The sequence below is a fragment of the Arachis ipaensis genome, chromosome B5 (genome assembly GCF_059453495.1).
Source record: "Arachis ipaensis isolate K30076 ecotype BB chromosome B5, ASM5945349v1, whole genome shotgun sequence".
Lineage (NCBI taxonomy): Eukaryota > Viridiplantae > Streptophyta > Magnoliopsida > Fabales > Fabaceae > Arachis > Arachis ipaensis.
Genome location: NC_142440.1, coordinates 29691149 through 29697567, shown reverse-complemented (window position 1 = coordinate 29697567; position 6419 = coordinate 29691149). Strand labels below are relative to the sequence as shown.

The following is a 6419-nucleotide window of genomic DNA, read 5'->3' as shown; positions in this document are numbered from 1 at the left end:
GTAGAAGAGAAACTAAATTGAAATAAGATAGAATTTAGAATTTGAGATGAACTAAACCTAGAAACCCTAAAACCTAGAGAGAGGAGAGAGCCTCCCTCTCTAGAAACTATATCTAAAACCTAAAATTATGTGAATGAATGTTGAATGAATGATTCTCCCACTCTGCAGCCTCTATTATGTGTTTTCGGGCTTGGAACTGGGCCAAAAGGAGCCCAAAAATTGCCCCCCAGCGTCTTCTGTGTAATGCATCACGTGACGCTCTGTCACGCGTACATTCCCACGTGTACGCGTCACTGTGCAATTTTCTGGTCACGCGTACGCTTCGCCCACGCGTACGCGTCGCTTGTCTGCCGCACCGGTCACGCATACGTGTTATACCACGCGTTCGTGTCGCCTAAATTCAAGGAAACTATGGCAAATTGAATATCATTTCGAAGCCCCGAATGTTAGCTTTCCAACGCAACTGAAACCGCCTCATTCAGACCTCTGTAGCTCATGTTATGCTCAATTTAGTACGAATAGGTCAAGATTGACAGCTTAGCAATTCCTTTAATTTCTTGTATTCCTTCCACTTTTGCATGCTTCCTTTCCATCCTCTAAGCCATTCCTGCCCTATAAACCATGAAAACACTTAACAAACATATCACGACATCGAATGGTAATAAGAGAGGATTAAACATAGCAAATTTAAGGCCAAAGAAGCATGTTTTCAATCATAGTACAAAATTAGGAAGGAAAATGTAAACATGCGAATTAAATGAATATTGTGAGAATAGTGGATAAAATCTACTAAATTAAGCACAAGGTAAACCCTAAAAATGGGGTTTATCAATCTCCCCACACTTAAACATTAGCATGTCCTCATGCTAAGCTCAAGAGAAGCTATAAAGGAGTGAAGAGGAATGGTAAAACTTATGAAATACAACCTATCTGTATGAATGCAACTAAATGCAAAATGCTCTTACGTACTTGGTTAAAAGTAAGCAAATATTTCAAGAAGAAATATGAACTGGATCTCACTAATTCAAATCATAAAGTAAAGTACAAGTAAACTTGCAGAAGAAAATAGCTCATGAAAGCTGGGAACAAAGAATCGAGCATCGAACCCTCACCGGAAGTGTATACGCTCTAATCAATCAGGTGTTTAAGGTTCGATTCTCTCAATTCTCTACTAATCTTTCTTTCTAAGGCTTGCTCTTCTTCTACCAATCAACAAAAAATTAATGCACAAATACACATATCAAGAGGTCTTTTAAGGGTTGTAATGGGGTTAGGGTCAAGGTAGGATTGTATTTGGTTAAGTGGACTAAAATCTAAATCCTTAATTAACTTAAACTTTCCACCTAACTTAAGCCAATCCATGTAATCATAATACAAAACCTAACTATCCATTAACTATGTTTTGCCACATATTCATGCATCCCAATTTGAGTACAACTCATATGCATTGCTAACTCCATTTACTTTGGGGCATTTTGTCCCCTTTTTAATATTTGCTCTCTTTTTTTTTCCTTTTCTTTTCTTTTGTTTTTCTTAATGCACATGATTAAATTATTGAATGCAATAATATGTGCTCAACTATTATTTTGCGCATTTTTACAAGAATATACAACGCCCAATTTTTAAACCAAATGTTTCCAAACCCAACTTCCCCACACTTAAATCATGAACACTCTCACTAGTCTAAGCTAACCAAGGATTCAAATTAAGGACATTATTGTTTTATGCTTAGAGTTAGTGATGAGCTAAAGTAAAGAATAAATGGGATTAAAAGGCTCAACATTGGTTTACAAAGGATAATGAAAAGGTTAAGGCCATATGGGTATGTAAGCTGTAGTGAAACAAGGCCTCAATTATATAAGTGTATAAATACATCAAATAATGGAAATATAGAATTAAGCAAGACAAAGATCACAATTATAGAGAGAACAACACACACCAAAACAGAATATTGGTTGATAAAATACAACCAATCGAATAGGCTCAAAATCTCACTGGTTTTGTGTGTTCGAGCTCAAAACCATATTCCAATATAATATTTCTTTAAACAAGTTCAATAAAAATTTTAATTCAAATTAGTGAAATGTTATAAAATAATTTCTTGAAAAAGAATTCATCGCTTCAACCAAGCAGTGGTAGAATATGCATAAAATCAAACAAACATGTAATCAAACATGTAAATGTAACAACTAACAAATTAAACATTGGTGTTGAGAAAGGAAGTAACTAACCCACGGAAGTCGGTATCGACCTCCCCACACTTAAAGATTGCACCGTCCTCGGTGCATGCAAAGATGTGCAGGTGGACGGGTGGCTCCAACTGACGCTTTTTTTTCAAAGAATGTGCATAGGAACTTGTTTGTTGCCCCATGTAAATGTCTTTTGGTTCCCTTCCTGGTGGCCATCCTGAAAGAAGACAAAAGGAAAGAAAAGTAACCCAAAAATAAAGATAGAAAACAAATAAAATATGGTTGGGTTAATGCCAAATAATGAGGGTCTCAGTTGCATGGTAGCTACAATATGCAAGTGAGAAAACAGTAGAAGCAAATAGCATATCAATAGTACAAAAATTGCAACAATGGGGAAGAGATAGTGGGTAATGAAAGACAATATAAATTCATGTCAATGCAAAAGGAATACAGGTATCATAAAAGATTAGCATTGACCTAAAAATAATAGTACCCTACAATGTAAAACAAGTCACTAAGCATCAGAATAATGGAAGAGATATTCAACAGTTGAGTAAGAAGATTCAACACCAAAGAAAAAGCATCAAATTTAGAAAAGAAAGTAAAAACATGCACAAAATTAAAACACAATGAGTGAAAGTATGCAAATACAATAAGGAAAATAGAATGAAAGATAATATGGATGAGAAGTTAAAGAAATGAAGAAGAAGAGAGTAAGAAAGGAGGAGGAAAGAAGGAGAAAGGAGAGAAGAAAGGGGAAGGAAATGAGAAAAAGGACACGATGCGTGCGCATGCATCACGCGTATGCGTGAAAACTGAAATAGGCATTCGACGCGTACGCGTCACCCACGCGTATGCGTGGGTGGCCAAAAAAGAACACTGACGCGTGAGCGTCTGTCACGCGTACGCGTGACTACTCGCGCGTCTCCAGCACCATGGTCACACAACTCTCTGTTCAATTCACTCTTTTACGCCAATTTTCATTTCCACGCGTACGCGTCATTGAAAAATTTGCAGGGGACACATACGCGTGAGGCACGCATACGCGTGGGGTGGCCTGTGCTCCTGGCACCTCTCCCGCGCGTCTCCATTGCAACTCTCTGTTCATTTTATTAATGTTGCGAACCTGCATGTGACGCATGCGCATCATCGACGCTTACGCGTCGATTGCAAATTTTTTTTTAGACAACTAAACCATGAATTAAACGAAATAAAGATATCTAAAAAGAAAAATAAAAATCTAACTTATTACTAATATAAATAAAGGAAAATTAGAAAAGAAATTTACCATGGTGGGGTGTCTCCCACCTAGCACTTTTAGTTAAAGTCCTTAAGTTGGACATTTGGTGAGCTCCTTGTCATGGTGGCTTGTGCTTGAACTCATTTTGAAACTCCCACCAATGCTTGGACTTCCAATAAGCTTTAACATCTCCAAATAAATTCGCCAAGCCTTGATGAAGTTCTCCACAAGATTTGAGCTCCCAAAGTTGATCCTCTTGTATGCCCGGATCCCAAATCTTGTTCCTACACCCGTCTGTAAGTTGCTCATCATCGCTTCAACTGGGTGGCAAGCAATCCAAATTCTCAATGCAATGCCAAACTTCTCTCTTAGATCCAACCAAATGTTCACTAGTCCCACCCTTGCATCTAGCTCTTGAAGTCTCAACCTTGACGAGCCTTGATTTGCAACTCCAACCACTAAACATTCTTCTCTTACACTTAATGCCACAAAGCCTCCTAAGTTGACCATCCGTTTCAAGAATACCATACTCAAGTGGGACGGTAAAGCGAATAGAGATAAGTCTTACCCACTCGAATGAAGGAGTAGACGGCCACCTAGGTAGAGAAGTTTCCAACGTTCTTGACAAAACATATTCAACTCCCGTCCAGCCTTTTCGAAGGATTTCCGCTTTCACATCATTCTCAGACTCAATTAGAGAAGGGTCTTCAAATTCAAGGAGTTCAAATGCGGATGTAGATTCATCACTAGGAAGACTTGATTCATGATCATCACCACCAAGGGAACTTGTTTCTTGATCTATCCCATCCAATTCTTCATAGGGAATATGCCATGGAGGTTGTGCACTAGCCTCTTTGACATCAATTTCAATCTTCTTGGAGGAATACTCTACAACTCTTGATTCCCATGGAGGTTCGGTATCTCCTAAGTCTTTAACCACTTCTTCCTCTTCAACTATTACGGCTTCCTCCACTTGTTTCAATACAAAGTCACGTTCCTCATTGTCCACCGGAGTTTCTAGTGTCTCCTTCTTGCTACACTCTTCTATTGATTCTCCACATGTATCCATGGGAGTACTTTGAGTATTGAAGTATAGAGAGGCTAAATTACCTACTACCTCAGTCAAGGTGGCTATAAATTCTTGTGTCATCCTTTGCATCTCTCTTTGCTCTTGAAGAATAACACTTATGGTGTCATACATCGGAGATTGGGGTGGATATGAAAGTTCATTACTTGGGAGGAAAGGTTCATGATATGAGGGTGGTTCATCATAATAGGGATGTGGCGGTTCAACACTCTCCATCTTTTCCACTTGTTGCGCAACACACTCCACGGTTGCTCCTCCACAATAATCCTTGAACATGTTTTTCTTGTGGCATGAATCCCATGCGTCTATCTTTTGACAGATGGTTGCTTGAAGCCAGTCCATTGATTTTTTGAGGCGATCTCTTGATTCTTGTCCCAAATTGCTAACATAAGTAAGATCATATTGCTCTTGGATCAATGTGCATGAATATTCTTCCATGGGGGGTTGTGGTGGAAAGTAGAATTCATCTTGTGGGTGAAAATTTGCATACATTGGAGGTGGTTCATCTTGGTAATAGTATGGAGGAGGTGGTTCTTGTAGGTGTTGAGGTTGGAATGGTGGTGGTTCTATATATGGTTCATATGGCTCATATGGTTATTGGTATGGTGGGTAAGGATTAGGGTCATATGAGGGTGTTTGGTAGTAGGTGGCTTGTGAGTATGGGGGTTCAAAGCTATGTTGAGGAGGAGGTTTATAGGCATATGGTGGGGCTGGGGCTTGTTGGTAACTACAAGGGGATCCACCATAGCTATTGGATTGATATGCATTAGGGGGTGAATTATACCTATAAGAAACCGGAGGGGGTTGTTGCCAAGAAGGTTGATCAATCCCTTGAGGCTTCTCCCATTCTTGATTGTTCCAACCTTGATGCATGTTCTCATTATAGCTTCCATTCCCTACAACATAATTTGAACCAAACTCATAGCCAAAGGGGAGAGAATTCATAGTTGCAAATAAAAATAAAAACTAATAACAATAAGAAATAAAATCCTAAAACTAACAAAAACTAACAAATAAGCAAAAAGCAAATATGTACAATAACCAATAATAAGGCACACATTTGCAATTCCCTGGCAACGGCGCCAAAAATTGATGGGGGGAAAATCGTCGGTAAAGAATTTCACAAAAATAATCACGTTGCAAGTATAGATCTAAACCAACAACTAAACCTCAATCAAATTTAATTTGTTTGTCACTTAAGCAAACCCAATAAAAATCAACCGAGGTATTTAAAACTCGGGTCGTCTCTCAAGGAATTACAGGAAACTGTACTTATAATTGGTTATGAGATTTTATCTTTTTGGGTTTTGAAATAAGGAACAAGTAATGTAAATAACAAGGAAATAAAAGAATAATTAAGAAAAGTCTTAGCAAGGATTGATAATCGGAATTCCTATCCTCATTATCATAGTCACTTGTGATGGTAATTGCCTTTTGCTATCACTTAGTTAACCTCTGACAATTGAAGGTAAGTCAAGCAAGAAAATCAACTTGAGTTCACAAGTCCTAATCAAAGACTAGAGTTAGTGAAGCTCAAGCCAACTAGCAAGTTTCAATCACCAAACAACAAGAGACTTTGACAATTCAAGAGTCTCCAAATTACTCAATTTAAGCTAAGAACATAAAAAGCTAATTTAAATCCAACCAAGCATTTTATCAAATACTTGGTGGGCGCAAAATAAAAGCATAGAAAATTAACAAGGAATAATAAAATCTAAACAACCAAAGCAAGGAATCAACACTAACAATTGAAGAAAGAAACAATAAACATGAAATACCTCAAATTGCATTAAAAGGGAAATCAAATCTAACATGAGAATTCATAAACTAAAATAGCAACATAAAAGAGATCAACAAGAGAAATAGATAAACTAAAGTACTAGAATAAATAAAAGTAGAAGAG

The 6419-nt window shown here is 37.7% G+C and overlaps 1 pseudogene; it reads right to left on the bottom strand.

The window, feature by feature from the left end:
- Positions 1-3547: 3547 nt before the first annotated feature.
- LOC148563728 (uncharacterized) lies at positions 3548-4954 on the bottom strand (annotated as a pseudogene).
- Between the last annotated feature and the right edge of the window lie 1465 nt (positions 4955-6419).